The sequence below is a fragment of the Marmota flaviventris genome, chromosome 3, assembly GCF_047511675.1.
Source record: "Marmota flaviventris isolate mMarFla1 chromosome 3, mMarFla1.hap1, whole genome shotgun sequence".
In the NCBI taxonomy this organism is placed as follows: domain Eukaryota; kingdom Metazoa; phylum Chordata; class Mammalia; order Rodentia; family Sciuridae; genus Marmota; species Marmota flaviventris.
In genome coordinates, this window is record NC_092500.1 from 138,293,890 (window position 1) to 138,313,976 (window position 20,087).

Sequence of the window (20,087 nt, forward strand, 5' to 3'; positions counted from 1 at the left end):
TTGTCAGGGTTTTCCTTGTTTCCTTCTCTGGATCAGGGGTAGATCCTTCATAGTCCACCCTACCACCCATTATCCCCAATTTTTGAGCCTGAAAAATTATTTAGTTATCTGCTGTTAAAGAGAGCACATGCTAATCTTCTCACCTGGCTAACTGGAGTTCATGCATGCTTTGCCAATTCTTCTCTGACTTTAGAATCTTTATCATGGAAGGAGAAATGCAGCATGGGAAACCTTTTTATGGTAAAAGAGAGGGGGGGGGAACCCCATACAGTTGTAGCTTCCCTAAATAGTGAGTGAATTTAATGTGCATGAGTGTAATGCCAATTGTGTTGGACCCTCATTAGCCCACACTTATTTGTAGGCGTGTATCAAACCAGCAGATCTTATTTTTTTTTTGAGGGGAAAAACACTTTTCCGGGTGAAATTTAATGTTTTATAGTCACTCTAGATTACTCTCTTATAACCATGGCAACTGTGAGTCATTACTTCATACAATTTTGTTTTCCATAACAGGTTTTTTAAATTTATTTTTTAGTTGTAGGTGGACACACAATTTTTATTTCATTTTTATGTGGTGCTCAGGATTGAACCCAGTGTCTCATGTGTGGTAGGTTAGGACGCTACCACTGAGCCACAACCCCAGCCCCTCCATAATGGGTTTTAAAGTAAAAGCTGTGGTTTGATTTTTATTCCTTTCTCATATTTTTCTTATGAATTAGAAAATAAAAGTTAAAGCCATCAAGACTGGTGAAATACAAATATGGATGAAGTTACCAGAATTACAAGAATTGCATTTGTTGAGTGAATGTTTTTTGAAAGAAAAGAACATAAATTGTTTATGAAGAAAGGAACAGTTCAGGTTGGTGTAGACACTAAATGCTGTATATTGAAAACAGCAATTAGGTATTTTTGTATTTAGTAATGAAGATCTGAACTAGGCAGTAATGAGAGATGTCATGGTAACCAGATATAGGAAAATGGGGGAAAGCAATAAGAGCCTTGAAACATTACTTATACGTGTGAATTTGATATAATTAGCTGATATGATTATACAATTGATTTCATTATGTATGTTTACTTCAAGTTTTTAAGCAAAAGATTTATATAAAAATCATAATTAATGTAGTTTTCTTAATGCAAAGATCAGATCAGTGTTTCTCAAGCGGGAATGATTTTTCTCTCTTCCCTGCAACTCCAAGGAACACTCGACAACCAATGCCAGGAGACACTTCTTGGCTTTCTTAACTGGGAGTGGGGGTTGCTAGAGGTACCTAGTGGGTAAAGGCCAGGGACACTGCTAAATATCCTGCAATGCACAGGACAATCCCCAGCAAGAAGAATCATCCTTCCCCAAATGCCAATATTGTCAAGGCCAGATAAAGAAGAGAAGTAATAATGCTTAAATTTAACTAAAAGATATACAAGCTAGGCTAAAGGTCTTCAACTAGTCCCTTCTTTGGCATGACCAACTCTTTTTTTCATTAAGTTACCCACTCAATTAAGTTAAAATCCTGTTACATTCTTTTAGATATATCTCAAAATATATAAATATGTTCCCATCCATCAACATGGATGAATATCAGAAAGATATTTTGGACAAAAAGTAGTCATATAAAAATATATCCAGTATTATATCATTTACATAAAGTTTAAAAACAAAAAATTAAGCAATATTTTGGTGAACATTCATAGTTATATGAAGAAAATGAAGGAATGATAACATTGAATTCAGGTTAGTACATTTTTATGTCTACAGAGAAATGAGTTTGGAGAAAAGAATGAGAAGTCCCTTAACATATTAAATTCTATGTGTTAGATGAGCTGGTGGGTTCTTGAGTGTTATTATTATTTTACCTTATAATTTACAAATTTGTCATATATTTTGGGGGGTATCAAAAATCACATAAAAAACAATGATATAATTTAAGTTAGTATAGTCACTGAAAATGTTTCCTTTAAGTTCTATCACCACCTGCAGGTTGAAAATAGGAATTGCATAAAACTGTTTGTTTCAAAGCCCAAATTAGAGAAAATAAAAATAAAAGAACTGTATAAGGCCTGGGGATATGAAGAGTACAAAGGCATGGTTTCTGCTAAAGCCATGATTACAGTCTGTGAATAAAGAACATTACAAAATATAACAACATAAAAATAAACAACATAATACAAAATGTTATAAGAACCACCTGATCAGTGTCCTACTAAATATCAACAGAAACAAATGGTATTTATTGTTTATGTTAAAAAAATCCAAATTCCTTGTTTAATTTATCCTGTTATTACCTAATGCCAAGCCTTTCTTACTTCATACCTTCTCCCTTTGTCTCTACCTTTTCTTTTCTTTCTGGTCTGAGCTAAACGTTGCTACTAGATTGAAGTCTTAACCATTTCATTACATCATTTCCTTCTTTCCAAAATCTTTAGTGGTTTCACACTGACTGCAAAACAAAACCCAAACTCTCCAGAGCAGTAGTTCAGGCTTTCTATAGTCTGGCTCCAACCTCTTCATCAATCTTGCCTTCTCCTACGTCCCCATCCTTCATTCTACACGAATGCTTTTCTTCACTTAGTCTGGTTCCTGTGTTGTCTAGTGCTAATTTTTGATGTGTTATCTGAGTTTGTGGAGTGTCATGTTTCCTTGAACCTCAATCTGTCATTTATACCCTGCATCTTAACACATGTTAAACTGTCTAAATGAGGACAATTGAAATGTGGTTTCAAATTATATATATATATATATATATATATATATATATATATATATATATCTATCTATCTATCTTAGAGGCAACTCTTCTATTTCAGAGAGATATTTTCACATATTTCTGTCCCTAATTTCATCCTATATAGAAATTTTGGAGCTATCATAATTTCTGAGACAATATATCCCTATTTTATTCTGAATTACTAAAGCACTTTCTGCCTATAACATTTATTTGACACAGTCATGCACAACTGATACAAAATTGATTCATTGCCATAGGGTTTGCTTTTTAGATTAAACATTAAACTTTTGGAAGTTAGTGGTAATTTTATAGTTTCTCTGATTTTTCTTTACTTTTTCCCCTATAAATTTCAGTAATGCCCATATTTGAGTTTAAGAACCCTTTCCCTTTGTTTTTGTGATACTGAGAATAGAACCTAGGGCCTTGCACATGGTAAGCAAGCAGTCTATAGCTGAGCTACATCCCCAGCCCTTTTTAAAATTTTTATTTGAGGCAAGCCTTGCTATATCGCACCAGCTGGTCTTCAACTTGAGTTCCTCCTGCCTCAATTTCCGAATAGCTGGGATTGCAGATGTTTAACACTGTGCCTGCCTAAGGATCTGTTTTTTGTTTGTTTGTATTTTTAATATTTATTTTTTAGTTGTAGTTGGACACAATACATAATAAATATTCTATTTATTTTTTATGTGGTGCTGAGGATAGAACCCAGGGCCTCACATGTGCTAGGCAAGTGCTCTTCCACTGAGCCACAACCCCAGCCCAAGGATTTGTTTTTAATTTAAGAAATTTTCAAATTCTTCCCACCACTAACAGTATAGTATTGACATTCCATAAATTTAAAAATCTTAGTGGCAATAGTTTCTACATACATTTAAAAATTATATATATAGGTGGAAACTTAACAGGAGTGGGGTGTTGGAGGGGGTGAGGACTCTGACTCTGATTTTCCTTATCTGCCAAAGTTCCCCTGCCTGCCAAAAGTATCTGACAAACTCCTTCCCTAAGGTGGCCCTGCTAAACCCTATAAAATTCAGACTCTTGTTGTAGTCAGTCCCCATTTTCCTCTTGAAAATATGCCCCTCTGCTGCTTAATAAAGCATTGCTGATCTCTTGAGGTCTGTCTCCATTTCTTTTTCTTTTCATTTGCTTTGGTAACATATATAACAAAATAATGATGATAGTAATGTTTTGGGGCTTTGCCATGTGTTAATACTTTTTTTTATCCGCCCTCCCTTTTTTGGTATTGGGGATTCAACCCAGGGGCATTTAACCCACAGAGCCACATTCCCAGCCCTTTTTATATTTTTATTTTGAGAGGGTCTAAGTTGCATAGGCCCTCACTAAGTTGCTGAGGCTGGCCTCAAATTTGCAATCCTCCTGCCTTAGCCTCCCAAGCCACTGGGATTGGAAATCTGTGCCACCACACCTAGCTGGCTGCCTTTTCTGTCTTAACAACAATAAGTTCCTCCAAGGAATCAGTTATACCTCAGTTTAAATCTAGTTTATACTACATGGTTCTGTCAGAACTTTATTTTATCTCTTATTTGTAAAATGGGTCCTATGCAAAACCAACCTCTTCAGGGATTTTATGAGAATTAAGAAAATCATAGTAATGAATTAAGAAAATCACTGCCTGGTATAAAATAAACACTAAGAAAAAAAGTGTTTAAATCCTTCGAAATAGGCAATATTATTCCCTTTCCCTCATTTTATAGATGGAGCAATTGAGGCTTAAAAAGACTAAGTAACTTGCCCAAGATCTCAGAGCGATGAAAGTAGGATACAGCATTCTGGACTACAATAAACACCTAGACAATTGGTTGCTTTCTGCCTTGCGCTCTCATAGCACTTTTCTTACAACACAAAATTTACCTACATTAAACTCCATCATTTCCCCATCCTTCAATAAAATATTAGTTCAACGCCAGTTTTTTTTTTTAATCTCTGTACTTAGCAAAATTAGAAACAACAACAAAATGTTTTTAATGTATGATAAATGAATAGCATCAGTGATCATTCTGGCCCTGATGACTGAACTCGGATGCAGTAGCAAATCGCAGTGGCTTGGAAGAGCTTTTTTTGAATTGTGTTCTGAGATGAAGTTCTACTAATTGGTTTTGTAAACAATTTCTGTAGGTCACTGAGAACAAATTATTGGGAAGCCCATTCTTACTCTTATTTTGCATCAAAAAAAAGTTATCCCATAATATAAACTGTCTAAAGCTAGAATGCCTTTGCACTCAACTAAAATTGACAATTGTTTTTAACTTAAGAAGTTCTCCTCCTTTATCAAATTTGTTTTTAAAGAGATAATCTGTCAATTTGTTAATCTTAATAGAGCTGTTAACAGAAGGGTACAAATAAAAGGAATTCAAAGGCTACAGGTTATGAGAAAGTTTCCAGAGATTAAACTCTGATTAAAGATATCTTTTTCTTCTAAGGAAAAAGCAGGACGTGATTCTAAAATAGTATTCATTATTAACAATATTTATGATTCTTCCACCGACTAGGTATATATAAGGTGTGGCAAACTAATTTCCGAGGATTTATTTCCTCACGTTAAAATTAGGGGGTTAGATAAGATCGTCAGGGCTGTTTTGTTTCCTTCCCTTCGCGACCAGTTTCTGGGTAAGAAAGACAGAAAGTGCGACCTCAGTCTTTCTTCCTCCTTGGGGCACAACCTGGAGCTGACACCTCCACAGAAAACTAGCCCCGCCCCACGCTCTATCTCCAAGGGCCGGAGGGGCCAATCCACTTCCGCACAGGCCTCCGTCCGGGAAGCGCACAGACTGCTGGGATTTGTAGTCTCTGTCCCTAAAGCGGAAGGGAATTCATAACCCGGGACCGAGTTTGCATTCTGGGCTATGTAGTCTCTGGTTGTTCGTTTGTGTAATCTGTTCGTGACTAAAAGGCCAGAGGACAGAGTAGACGCTGGCGGGTCACGTGACTCGAGTCTAGCGCTTACTGAGATCGCATTGCGGCTCCCGCCCCGGCGAGTTCTCGCCCCCGCGCGGCGGTTTCCGAGGTGACGGCGCATGTCTCGCCTCGCGTTGCCCCCTCTGCAGTCCCCCCGCCCCGCTTCTCCCACCACAATGAGGTCCTAAGATGGCGGTGGCTGCGGCGGTTGGCGCCGAGTACCTAAAGTAGAAAGGCGGCCATTGGGCTCTAGGCAGTCAGGGAACTTGTGGACCTCCCTGCTGCGGTCTCTAAGGGAGGAACGCTGCCAGTGGCGGGTCGTGGGGGCTGACCGCCACTGCGCCCTTCGCAGGAGCGGCTGCTTCGTTTACAGGTAAAGCCTCCGCGTTCCCGGTCCCTGGCAACCGGGGACAGCGCGCCACAGGGGCGGGAGAGCAACGGCTCTGGGACGCTTGACCGTGTTGGGCCTGACCTGGGACCCACGCCTCCTCAGTGTCTCCTGAGACTTTTTGCTGCCTCTTTTTCGTCTCCTAGGCAGACAGTCCGCCCCTCCCCCGGGACCGACCGACGCGATCTCCGAGGTGAGCTTCTAAGGGACGCGTTGGCGACTGCAGACTCCCCGTCTCTCTCTTCGTAGACTTGGGGAGGATGTCACCCTGCTTCTGGGGTGCTCCAGAAATGCCCCTTTACGGGTGGAGACACAAGGGCGAGGGCTGTCGTTTAGGTGCCGGAGTCGAGCTCTCAAAGGAAGGCCTTGGTGGCCGGAGGCCCCTTCTTGGTGCTTCCTCCTACCCCACCCCCCAAATTCCATTCTGTGGGGCTTTGGACGCCCAGACTTCTGGGCGGAGAAGGGCAGACAAGGAGCGTCGTGACCCTTACAGGGTTGGGTTGGCCTGTGAGCAGCCGGATTTCAGCTCTCTAGTATTCTTAGAGTAACCGAGCGAGGGTCGACATTCCTGACTTTGGACCAGAGGTGGTTTATTACTTGCGAAGGAAATGTTGATTTAATAGCGCTCTCTCCCTCACACTCCTCCTGTTGCCCCTGTTCTCCATCCCTTTTGCAGATCTAGTTAGGGCCAAAAATTTGGGGGAATGAAATGCTGAGTGGGATTTGGGAAACGTTGCTTACTTTGCAGAAACTGGCGTTTAGGGATTAGGTATTTGGCTCCATTGGTGGGGGGACAGTAGAGCTCACTTTTCATCCCGCGGCCCAACATCCCGCAGCTCACCTTGTTAGGATTTTTTTTTTTTTCCTGGACGGTTTGAGGTTTGGGTCGGTTGAACTACGGGGATCTTGTTTTGGCTTTGGAAAGCGGGCTTTCTGGGCGCCCACTTCATCTCCGCCCCTTAACCGCTTTCCAGACCCCGCCTTCTGGTATTCTCTGGTTACCCGAGTGGGTGTTGCACCTGCTCCTTTCTCTCCCTATCACCTTCCTGGTGAGGGCAACTGGATGCCGTTATAATACTGAATTTTTAAACTGAAGGTACACTTTGTGTTTACATAGAGACAGGATTATTTTGTTATGAAGGAGCTAGCCTTGCATTTTTCATCATCGTATGACCAAAGTTCTTGAATAGTGATAGAAAGTTAATGACTTGATCAATCAGAATCAACTTTCTCACGGATTTTTCAATGGTAATAGGATTAGCTGTTTTCATTACTATTACAAAATATGTTAAGATGTTAAGATATCATTTTGCAGTTTGGTAGGGTGTTAGAGGTTTGGGGGATTTTAACATTTAAATGCACTGTTTTCCAAAAAAGTTAAGGTAACTTAAGCTTAAAAATACTGATAAATTATATTTTTATTCTTTGTTGATTTCCTAAATATATTTTAGACCACAAATATAATATTTATTATTCTGTACTTCACAGTGTTAAGAATTTACTGAAGTGATTTTTTTTAATCATATGCAGACAACAACTTTAAAGTGTGAAGCAGAAAAGGAGCTGTTTCTGAGCTGCAAAACTTGTTTCTAAATAGGTAATTTGACATTATATTTATTATTTTCCCTTGTATTATAGCTGAACACTTTATGATGGAGACTGGTATCCAGTGTATGATTGAGGGCTGTACAAACATTCTGGGTCTGCTGCCTTGTTTGCTCTGCTTTTTGGCATATTATTTTGGCCAGCCTTCCATGCTATTCCTAATAACTAAATAACTAGAATGGTTTGTGAAGTATCTTTTCAAATATGTCTTCACAGAATTTCCTCAGGCCATGTGAGTTCAAATTTATTGTATGACAACTATTAGTATAACCTCTTTCAAAATCCATTTAATTTGAAATGTCCTTCCACAGTCTGTTAATTGGTTTTATCTTTTATTCATAAAAATGTTTTTTAAGTTTGTTATAGAAATTCTTTTAGTTGTTTAAAATTACTTTTAACATGAATTTTTGTGCCTAGTGCATTGAAACATGTTAAGTCATTACTAAGGAAAGTTCATTCAGGGAAAGTTAAGGGCACTTTGGAATTTAAATGACTAAAGGTTGACGATCAGAAGAAATTATGTCAAAACCACTTTAGAAATAATTGGTCTTTAAAAATATCTCAGAATATGAATTTAATTCTACTGTTAAGATTTTAAGAAAGCCTATTTTCAAAATTTGTTTACTATATTCTTGCTTTCTATGAAAGCAACAGATTTTTAGCTTCCCTATGAGGACCTGCAATGAGACTGCTGTGTAGAAATACAAATTGGTAGTTGATTCATATCTTCATTATAATTCTCAGAGTGTGTATTTGTTTTGTTTTGCTTTTTTCCTGGAAGACTATAACAGAATAGGACAAGAAAATGGAATTCAGCAAAGGTTAGATGTGAGTGTGTGACAGGTTTCAACAGATGCTTGCTATGTAATAGGCATTTAGTGAAATAAAAAGAATTATAAAATTAATTTTCCTTTTAGCACATTAGGGAAGATAAATAAAAGAAATAAAAATAATGATAATAATCAAGTTAATTCACATTGGAAGACTTTCATTTTCTCTTTTTTATATACCTTTAATTAATTAATTAATTTCATGTGGTGCTGAGGAGCGAACCAAGTTCCTCTCATGTGGTAGGCAAGTGCTCTACCTCTGACCCCAACTTTCATTTTCTTAATAGGGGATGTAGCCTTTTGAAGTAAATGGTTTTGAGACTTGAAAAAAGCAAAGGGTTTAGAATGATTACACTAGTGAATTTTGTGTGAATCTAAACAGGAGAAACATAGTACTACATTTATTTTATAAATCTAGTTGAATGCTCTGGTGTACTATGTAATGACCATAAAGTACTGGAGATAAGACAGTGTACAAAACAGTCAAAGTGCTTTACCTCATGGTAAAGTGTATATGTATAGAATATAGTGTACCTTAATAGTGGGCACAACCAGTGTCATTATTATTTCCTCACTGTTTGAGAATTTGAGGGTAGAAGCAACAAAGCAGGTAGTGGGCTTATCTAGAGTTATCAAAATGGGCAAATAGAAGAGAAAGTTAATGAAGCTAGCAAGATATTTTTAGAATGCATTTACTTGCATTTGGGTTTGGGTAAGGAAGCCAGATTAATATATTGAGAGAGAAAAAAAGATCAAGGGACTAGAAAGCATTTGGGGGAGAGCCAAGAGCAAGGTTAGCAGAAATGAGGCAGTGAGAAAAAATATAATGCTAGAATTTATGAACAGAAAGGAATTTCAGAATTTCTCTGAATAAATTACCAATTCAGGATGAAAAGGAATTGGAATAGAGAAGATGAGATGGACATTGATATTGAGGCCAGAATCTAGAAAAAGTATTGCAGATGTTCAATTCATGAACACAGAGAATAAGCTAGAGAGTGAAACTAGGAGCCAGTTGTTATTAAGAAAAGTGCCTTGGGTAGGATAATAGGAAATGGTGTCCAAGACAGGAGGAGTGGTATTTTTTATGAATAATTTTTTAAAAGGAAAAGTTAAGCATTAAATAAGAATGGTCTGCAAACAGTATCCTTCTAGGAGAATAGGAAAAATAGCATCTTTGTTTTGTCTTATTACTGGGATCAGAACAAGGGGCACTTTACCAGTGAACTACATCCCCAGTACTTTTTGTTTTTTATTTATAGGCAGGGTCTCATTGAGTTGCTGAGGCTGGCCTCAAGCTTGCAATCGCCTTGCCTCAGTCTCTCTACTTACTGTGATTATTGACATGCTTCACCACACCCAGCAAGTAGCACATTTTTTAAGAAATGACTACTAAAAAATGGTGCTTTTAGGGGCTTTGGGATTTTACTGAAGCCAAAGTAGCAGGAGGAATGTTTGGGAATAGATGGAGGATGTATGGGGAGTTTGTAATGGTCCAGTGGAAGAGATAATAGAGTTGTTATTAGTGAGTATGGGATGGAATGGCATTGAAAAATAGGGATTTGAGATTGATGGCAGTACCAGAGCTTAGTGATTTTTTCTTAGGGAGGATATGTAATTCATGATAAGGAATTGATAGATTTTGGATATAGTTGTAGGGAGGAAGAAGTCTTAACAATTAGAATTTTTTATATTGGGAGATTAATTGGCATTGATGGTTCACATTTGCTTTTGTAGAAGGCAAGAGTATATTATACAAATTTTGTTGGCATAAAATATCCTATATAAGTAACTATTAAAAATGTATACCATAAAGTATTGATAATGCTTGAGGAGATATATTTAACCTGATTTAAATATTATGTAATGTATATGTGTGTGTATATATATATATATATATATATATATATAAACATCATATGTCACCTTATTAATATGTACAACTTTCTTGTTTTTATGTTATCAGTAAAACTTTTTTTAACTAAAAAAATAAATATAGTTATACCATTGGTAACTGTACCTTAAGATAGACCTAATACAAAGCTTGATATATAGTAAGGTCAAATTTTGGTTGATTCAAGTTAAGCAGTATATATATTTGAAATTTATCCATCTCTTCCCAATTTATTTGCAGTGTTAGGCTTTTTTTTTTTTTTAATTTGAAGAGGGTAATTGTAGAGGTATCTGAGTCCTAGAAATTTATTTAAAAATTGAAAAGTCTCAAATTTAAAAAGCGATGGATGGATCTGGAGACTATCATGCTAAGAGAAATAAGCCAGTCCCCGAAAGGTCGAATGGTCTCTCTGATAATGTGGAAGAAAGCTAACCCATATAAAGGCAATAAAGTGGTGAGGAGGTAGATTAGATTAGACAGTGGGGAATGGAGGGAAAGGAGGGGGGATAGGAAAAGTAAAGACAGTGGAATGAATCTGACATAACTTTCCTGTGTACATATGTGAAAACATCACAGGGAATCCCACCATCATGTACATCCGCAAGAATGGGTTCCTAACTACAATAAGATATATTCTATACTTGTATAATTATGTCAAAATGGATTCTACTGTCATGTATAACTAAAAAGTACCAGTAAAAAAATGGAAGTACAGAGAATTGAAGAAATTCCTCAAATGAAAATTTAGTTAAATTACACATAATACTAAATACTTTTACATTTTCTCTCAGTTTTCATTAAAAGTGCTTGGTTGTATACTATATTAAATCTTTCAAAACAGGCTGTTTCTTTTTTATAATCAGTAGAGGAAACACCCCGAATAGTCCAACCTTTAGAATATCCTTTAGATACATAAAATTCTAACAATTTTTATTTTGTGACTAATATTAAGAGAAAAAACTGTCCTTTCTACATTACTGAGAATTTCTTAAAATCTTGATTTTACCCCATTAGTTGAGAAGTAATGTATTTTCAGAGATGCTTATGAGTAATTAAAAAAATTTTTTTTAGTTGTAGTTGGACACAATATTTTTATTTATTTATTTATTTGTTTGTTTGTTTTTATGTGGTGCTGAGGATCAAACCCAGTGCCTCATACATGCTAGTCGAGCGCTTTACCACTGAGCCACAACCCCAGACCGCTTATGAGTAATGTAATGCCATTCAAAAAATAATACCTTAACTTTAAAAATCTAGGGGAATTTTTTAAACTTAATTACTTGATTATTTAAATCTCTTCTTTACCTTGTGTTTGATTGATTGATTTAGGTACTGGGGATTGAACCCAGGGACACTTTAGCACTGAACCACATTCCCAGCCCTTTTTATTTTTCATATTGAGACAGGGTCTTGCTAAGTTACTTAGCGCCTCACTAAATTGCTGAGGCTAGCCTTGAATTTGCAATCCTCCTGCCTAGGCTTCGCAAGTAGCTGGGATTATAGGTGTGCACCACCACACCCAGCTCTTTTTTTGTTTTTTTTTTTTTGTTTGTTTTTTCAGTTTTTGGTGGACACAACATCTTTATTTTATTTTTATGTGGTGCTGAGGATCGAACCCAGCACTCCGCGCATGCTAGGTGAGTGCGCTACTGCTTGAGCCACATCCACAGCCCACACACCCAGCTCTTTACTTCATATTCTTATTTCAAAGGCAAACTTCAGTTGTAGGTATTTTCATGGTAGTAAAACTGTGATATTCTACTTGTATATGATGCTTCTCTCTAGTAAGAATTCTGTAATAGGATTTTCCTTAAAAAAGAAAAAAAAAATTGCTGAGCACAGTGGTGTGCGCCTGTAATCCCAGAGGCTATGGGGGCTGAAACAGAGGATCTCGAGTTCATAGCCAGCCTCAGCATATGGCAAGGCACTAAACAACTCAGTGAGACTCCATCTGTAAATAAAATACAAAAATTGGGCTGGGATGTGGCTCAGTGGCTGAGTGCCCGAGTTCAATCCCTGGTTAAAAAAAAAGAAAGAAAAATCATGGCAAGTAGCTTAAAATTGCTATAGTGTATTTACATTTTATATTTTTATTAGCAAGATAAGGAAACCCAGTAGGACTGTCAAAATTAGATAAGTGAAACTCACAAATTTAACTGTTTCAACTTCCTTTAGTATGAGTAAGAATGCTTCTTTAATGTAAAAGAATTTTATTCAGATGTTCATTCTTTCATCCATTACCCATACCATTTGTTTGTTAGCAGCTTCAACTTTCTCATCTCATTGTATATTGAACCTGCCTGTCAAGATCCCAACCTTGGATGAATTCAGTGGAGAATTTATTACAAGGCCTATAAACATTTTTGGAGAAGAAAAAAAAAATGTAATGCATGTTAACAAACTAGTGAATGGTCTCTGGTTCACCTAAGTACTTAGTGCTGCCTTTAGTCTTTCTGTTCGCCACTCTTTCTTTTCAGATCTCGCAGCCACTGCATCTCACCCTTTAACCTTTAACATACAATCTTTCCTACTTCACAGGACTTGTGATCTCCCTCAGTTTCTTAGTACTGAATCTGCTAACCACCCTCTAGTTACATCCTTTCCTTTCAGTGAAAGAGATGTTCCTCTGCCTATCTAAAGCTAATCATTCAACCACATGAATGGGATCCTAATTAGAATAAGTTAAACTCCACGTACATGTAATATGTCAAAACACATGCTACTGTCATACATAGCTGAAAAGAAATAAAAAAATTAAAAGCTAATCATTTTTCTTTTGCCTTGGATCCCAGTTGCTCGTATTTTCTCAGAGACTATATCCAATCTCCTTTCTCCACTGCATCTTCAATTTTACCCTCTTTAGGCTCTTCCTGACAAATTTTAAACATGCTTAGGATAGTTCCATTTTATTCTTCATGATCATTTCTACTTGCTTCTCTTCATGGATTAATTCCTTAAGACTGTTGTCTAGTGATTTCCTTTATTTTTTTCTCCTTTCTCTCAATAATGCATTCTAGTTATGGAATTGACACTCATTGCTTTGCTGAAGTTGCTCTTACCAAGGTCAACAGTAACCTTGTTGCTAAATCCAGGTGGACACATCTCAGTGCTTTTCTTATTTGACAAGGTAACATTTGGTTTCTCATCACATGCTTGTCTTGGTAAAACACGCCCCCCCCCCCCCCTTCTTGGCACACTTCCTGTTTTCTGTCCTAAACTCTCTGTGCCTTCTTGCTGTCCTTTTCTTCTCTCTCTCTAAATGTGAATGTCCTTTAAGATTTAATCCTTTCTTACTCATCATCTTCTTCCTGAGCCCTCTTGCTCACTTTCAAAGTACTTTTATTTATGACTGGATGACTTACAGATCTATCTCTGTAGCTGAGATTTTTCTTGTGAGAAATCTGTATTTGCTTACTAGATGAATTTAATTGGGTGTAGCATAAGTACCTCAAACCTAATATTTCTAAAATTGTGAATTCATCATTCTTTTCTCTCAACAATTAAAACTTGTTTCATTTCTGATCACTTTGACATGATTATCATATACCTAGTTGCTTAAGCTAGAAACCTAGGATTCATCCTGTAACTGATTCCTCATCTCCCAATTGTAATAGTCACCAAGTTGTATTGATTCTACCACAGAAATCTTGCTTAAATTGGTCCCCCTCCCCTGCCCCACTTTAATGGAGATTGAACCTAGAGGCACCCTATCACTGATTTATATCCACAATCCTTTCTATTGTTTTATTTCTATGATCTTGCTAAGTTGTGTAGGCTGGCCTCAAATTGGGATCCTTCTACCTCAGCTTCCCAAGTTGCTGGGGTTACAGGCTTGAGTCATTGTTTACAGCCAGATTTTTTTTTTCTACATTTCTCTTTACATTCCTAGTCTTTTGATTATGGGAATTTTTTTTTACTATACTAAATATTAATTTATATTAATAGGTCTATAGATTAAGATTTAGAGGGCAGAGATCCATATTTGTTTTTTAACTTTTTTTTTTAGTTGTTGATGGACACAATACCTGTATTTATTTTTATGTGGTGCTGAGGATCAAACCCCTTGCCTCACATGTGCTAGGCAAGCGCTGTACCACTGAGCTACGACCCCAGCTGAGATCCCATATTTTTAATGGTGGCTTTGACTTGCTACTCTTTTCTTTCTTTCTTTTAATATTTATTTTTTAGTTGTAGAAGGACACAATATCTTTATTTTGTGTATTTATTTCTATGTGGCGTTGAGGATTGAACCCAGGGCCTCGCACTTACTAAGCAAGTGCTCTTTTGCTGCTGAGCCACTACCCCAGTCCCTTGCTACTGTTTTCTACATTGTATAGGGGAGATATTTACTATCTTTGAGAAATCTGCTGAATGTTCATGTTTTGAGAATTCATCCAAATGTAATTATTTCTTTTTTTTTTTTTTTTTAAATTTTTTTAATATTTATTTTTTAGTTATCGGCGGATACAACATCTTTTTTTTGTATGTGGTGCTAATGAGGATCGAACCCGGGCCGCACGCATGCCAGGCGAGCGCGCTACCGCTTGAGCCACATCCCCAGCCCAGTAATTATTTCTTTATATTAGTAATTTTACTTCTGTTATGTGCCTTTAAATTACATTTGGTATCATTATTAAGTTAATATTCTATATGGCAATTGCAGTATAACAGTGGACAAAATTATTTTACTAACAGTAGATAAGACTTTAGTAAATAGTCTTTTAAAAGATTTTTAAAAATTCTATAATTTTTTCCCCAAATAATTATAATGTACAGTTTTTAAACTGTTTTAGGAACTTACTTAATAATATTTAGTCATTGATATATAAATTCACCTTTAGAACAAGTTCTTCATTTAAGGTTTTTTTTTTTTTTTTTAATATCATGGATTGAACCAGGGTGATTAACCACTGAGTCACATCCCAGCCCTTTTTTAATTTTTTATTTTGACACAGCATCTTGCTAAGTTGCTTAGGGCTTCACTGAGCTGCTGAGGTTGACTTCAAACTTGAGATACTCCTCCTGCCTCATCCTTTGAGTTGCTGGGATTACAGGTGTGGGCTACCAACGTAGCTGGCTATAGGAAATTTATTGTAATTCAGAAATAGAATGTAAGACCTTCTCCAAATATATTGTTAATTAATTTATCTTAAAGTGAGTTTACTTTATTGTTGTTTTGACAGAAAGTAAAACATGTGGGTTGGGGATGTAGCTCAGGGATAAAATGCTTGCCTAGTATGTGTGAGGCCCTGGTTTCAACCTCCAGTACAAAAAACAAAAAAGAAGAAAGAACAGCATACTGTATTTGAGGAAAAAGCTAGCATATGAGAATTTTTACTTAAATATCATAATTTAATCTTCTAACATATTTACTTATTTGTGCAGTACTAGAAATTGAACCCAGGGCCTCTTCATGCTGGGCAAGTACTTTAGCACTAAACTATATCCCTAGCTGTCTAATTTGCATTTAAAAACAGTTTGAATCCCTTTCTCTCGCCATGCACAAAAGTGAATTCAAAATGGATCAAGGAGCTTGATATCAAATCAGAGACACGCCGTCTGATAGAAGAAAAAGTTGGCTACGATCTACAGTCGGTGGGGTCGGGCTCCAAATTCCTCAATAGGACACCCATAGCACAAAAGTTAATAACTAGAATCAACAAATGGGACTTACTCAAACTAAAAAGTTTTTTCTCAGCAAAAGAAACAATAAGAGAGGTAAATAGGGAGCCTACACCCTGGGAACAAATCTTTACTCCTCACACTTCAGATAGAGCCCTAATATCCAGAGTATACAAAGAACTCCAAAAATTAGACAATAAGAGAACAAACAACCCAATCAACAAATGGGCCAAGGACCTGAACAGACACTTCTCAGAGGAGGACATACAGTCAATCAACAAGTACATGAAAAAATGCTCAACATCTCTAGCTGTCAGAGAAATGCAAATCAAAACCACCCTAAGATACCATCTCACTCCAGTAAGATTGGCAGCCATTATGAAGTCAAACAACAACAAGTGCTGGCGAGGATGTGGGGAAAAGGGTACACTTGTACATTGCTGGTGGGACTGCAGATTGGTGCAGCCAATTTGGAAAGCAGTATGGAGATTTCTTGGAAAGCTGGGAATGGAGCCACCATTTGACCCAGCTATTCCCCTTCTTGGTCTATTCCCTAAAGACCTAAAAAGAGCATGCTACAGGGACACTGCTACATCGATGTTCATAGCAGCACAGTTCACAATAGCAAGACTGTGGAACCAACCTAGATGCCCTTCAATAGACGAATGGATAAAAAAAATGTGGCATTTATACACAATGGAGTATTACTCTGCATTAAAAAATGACAAAATCATAGAATTTACAGGGAAATGGATGGCATTAGAGCAGATTATGCTAAGTGAAGCTAGCCAATCCCTAAAAAACAAATGCCAAATGTCTTCTTTGATATAAGGAGAGTAACTAAGAACAGTGTAGGGACGAAGAACAGGAGAAGAAGATTAACATTTAACAGGGATGAGAGGTGGGAGGGAAAGGGAGAGAGAAGGGAAATTGCATGGTAATGGAAGGAGACCCTCAGGGTTATACAGTGGAGGAGGTAGAGAGAGAGGAGGGGAGGGGAGGGGAGAGGTGGGGAGGGGGGAGGGGGGAGGATGGGAAAGGCAGTGGAGCACAACAGACACTAGTATGGCAATTTGTAAATCAATGGATGTGTAACTGATGTGATTCTGCAATCTGTGTATGGGGTGAAGGTGGGAGTTCATAACCCACTTGAATCAAAGTGTGGAATATGATATGTCAAGAAATTTGTAATGTTTTGAACAACCCACAATAAAAAATTAAAAAAAAAAAAATAAAAACAGTTTCCTTTTGGGGCTGAGGTTTGTGGCTCAGTGATAAGAGTGCTCGCCTAGCATGCATGAGGCACTGGGATCAATCCTCAGCACCACATAAAAATAAAATAAAGATATTGTGTCCACCTAAAACTAAAAAATAAATATTAAAAAAATACAATTTCCTTTTAATACGTTTTTTTTTTTTTTTTTTTTTTTTTTGTCATGCTAGGGATTGAACTTAGGACCCTATATGCCAGGCAAGAACTCTGCCACCAGATGTTTTTAGTACTTTCTAAAAAGTACACTAACACCTCTATTGCATTTGTATTTTTGGAGCTCCTTTAATATTACTGACATTAATATTAATGTCATTACTTCTAGAAAACAGTAGTTGCAGAACATTTTGTTTAAATGAGTTGTTTCAATTACTGGAAATAACTCTCTTAGGGTAGTAACTATTTTAAAAGGTCCTAAATATACTTCTAGGCTAAAAATAATACAAATGATTGCTTAAATATATATAAATCAGAGAAAAGAGGGAAAAAGTAATCTGATTTCTACCCTGTAACCAATAATTAGTTTAACAAAAGCACTTTAGTGTACTTCCTATTTTTTAAAAGTCTATATACAATTTTCATACTGCTTTTTCCTCTTAATATTATGTGACTTTTTACACTATAAAGATGTTATGTTGTTTAGCCTTTGTAATTATATATTTTAAAGGGGGCTTAGTAGTCTACCTGTGGATATAGGACAATTTGTCTAATAACATGCATCCTGTCATTTGACATTTAGTAAAATCTTAAATTTAAGGTTGTTTCTTAGGTTGGATATGGAGATTTATAAGTTTTAGGTCAGAATTCTGTTTTAGTTCTTGATGCAGTATTGCCAAAATACTTTTCAGAAAAATTATATCAGTTTACGTTCTCATCATAGTATCTGAATGTTCCATTTTCCCTTTACTCTCAACCAGGATTAGGTAGTATATCATTTATATGAAATTAACAAGTTTAATAGAGTCTTATTTTAATTTGGTGCCGTACTTTGTTAATATTTTTTATTATTTTATGTTTACTATTTTTTTTGTAATATCCTTAATTCTTTATGTGCTAAAGGTATTAACTAACCTTCATATTTGTTTGATCCTTTTCCTCCAGTTTGTCATTTAGTATTTATTCTCAGAATGCTTAAGATTAACTTTTTTGTTCTTATTGTAGTGGTGCTGGGATTGAGCCCAGGAACACTGTACCACTGAGCTACATCCCTACCCCTTTTTTAAATTTTGAGACAGAGTCTCACTAAGTTGCCAGGGCTGTTCTTAAACTTGTGATCCTCCTGCCTCAGCCTCCTGAGTATTCAGGATTACAAACTTAGCCATCATGCTTGGCAGGATTCATTTTTATGTGAATAGAGTCTGTTGAATTTTTTTTCTGCGTGTATGTGTGATTTCTTTTTTGTTTTGTTTGTTTTTTGTTTTGGTACCAGAGATTGAACCCAGGGGCACTTAACCACTGAGCCACATCCCAGAACTTTTTATTTAGATTTTGAGACAGGATATCATTATGTTGCTTAGGGTCTTTCTGAGTTGCTTATTAGCCTGGCTTTGAACTAGTGATCCTCCTGCCTTAGCATCCTGAGTTTCTGGGATTACAGGAGTGTGCCACCATGCCTTGCTCTGTATTCTAAGTTTAGTAAAGTCTGTATTTTTAAATCCATTCTATTTTCTTATTTGTTTTTTTAGCTTATATGAATTTTTGTCTTATCTGTTTTTAATTTATTTACTATATTTGTGGTTTAAGATAGCTTTTCTTAACATTAGGAGGATTAAACTTTAATGCAATAAGACATTTATTATTTACTATGAAATTAACTTCCTTGTGGAATAGTATCAGGATATGTCCATGGGAGAAATGAGAAAATAATAACCAAAGTCATTTTTCTATGTTCTGTGTTTGAGATAAAGAAGTCCAGTTAAGAAAGATTACCAAGGTTCTTAATAAGTCTTGAAAATTGTTAGCAAATTGTTCTATCAACTGAATAATCCTATGTTGTAGAATTGTGAGGATAAAGTGATATAATGGACGTAAAGTATTCTGTGTGGTGCTGAGTATTTTCTTTCTTGAGCTGGTACTAATTTATATATAGATATTCATGGTTGAATGTCTTAAATTAACTTAATACCCTGCTGACCTCTACTTGCTTTTATTTTCCATATACCAATATTTGTTCTGGCTTATTTATTTTTCCAGATGAATTTTAGAATCATTTTTCAAGTTCCAAGAAGGATCCCGGTAGGATTTTTATTGGAATTACATTAAGCATTTAGAAAAATGATATGATTGCAATATTTGGACTTCCCATTTAATTACCTATTATATTGTTTTATAGCATGTAATAGTGTTTCTTCGCAAGGGGAAAATTATATTATTCTTAGGTAATTTGTGTATGTTACTGTAGCATCATTTCCCCTGCGTACGTAACTATATATTTGTATATTTTTTTGTGGTACTGGGGCTTGAACCCAGGATCCCACACAGATGCCAGGCAAGTGCTGGACCACTGAGCTGTATCTCCAAACTTTTTAAAATTTTATTTTGAAACAGGATCTTGCTACGTTGCCCAACTTGCCTTAAACTTGGAATCTTCTTGCGTTAGCCTTCCAAGTGTCTGGGATTACAGGCATGTGCCACCACACCTGGCTTCCATTATTTTTTTTGAGTGGGTATTGGTAATAATTTGAAGTTCTCTAAATTTTTTTTAATGCATGTTCTTTAAGAATATCACCTTTTTCAATATTAATATTCATATGTTTTCTTTCTTTTTTTTTCATAGAACTTTTGAAATGGTGCTTACTGAATTGAATGTGGCATTCTTATTTTGGCTTTTGTAGGA

At 36.3% G+C, this 20,087-nt stretch overlaps 1 protein-coding gene across 10 annotated transcripts in view; it reads left to right on the forward strand.

The window, feature by feature from the left end:
* Positions 1-5,649: 5,649 nt before the first annotated feature.
* Positions 5,650-20,087, forward strand: part of Pcm1 (pericentriolar material 1) — a 96,613-nt gene continuing 82,175 nt past the window's right edge. For 6 of the 10 annotated variants that reach the window (XM_071610442.1, XM_071610443.1, XM_071610445.1 and 3 more), the window contains exons 1-3: positions 5,651-6,015; positions 6,177-6,223; positions 7,561-7,627. The gene's annotated coding sequence lies outside the window, so the exon portion shown is untranslated. Of the gene's footprint in view, positions 6,016-6,176; positions 6,224-7,560; positions 7,628-20,087 lie in introns of all 10 variants that reach the window. The other 4 variants (XM_071610438.1, XM_071610441.1, XM_071610439.1 and 1 more) reach the window with 4 other exon arrangements.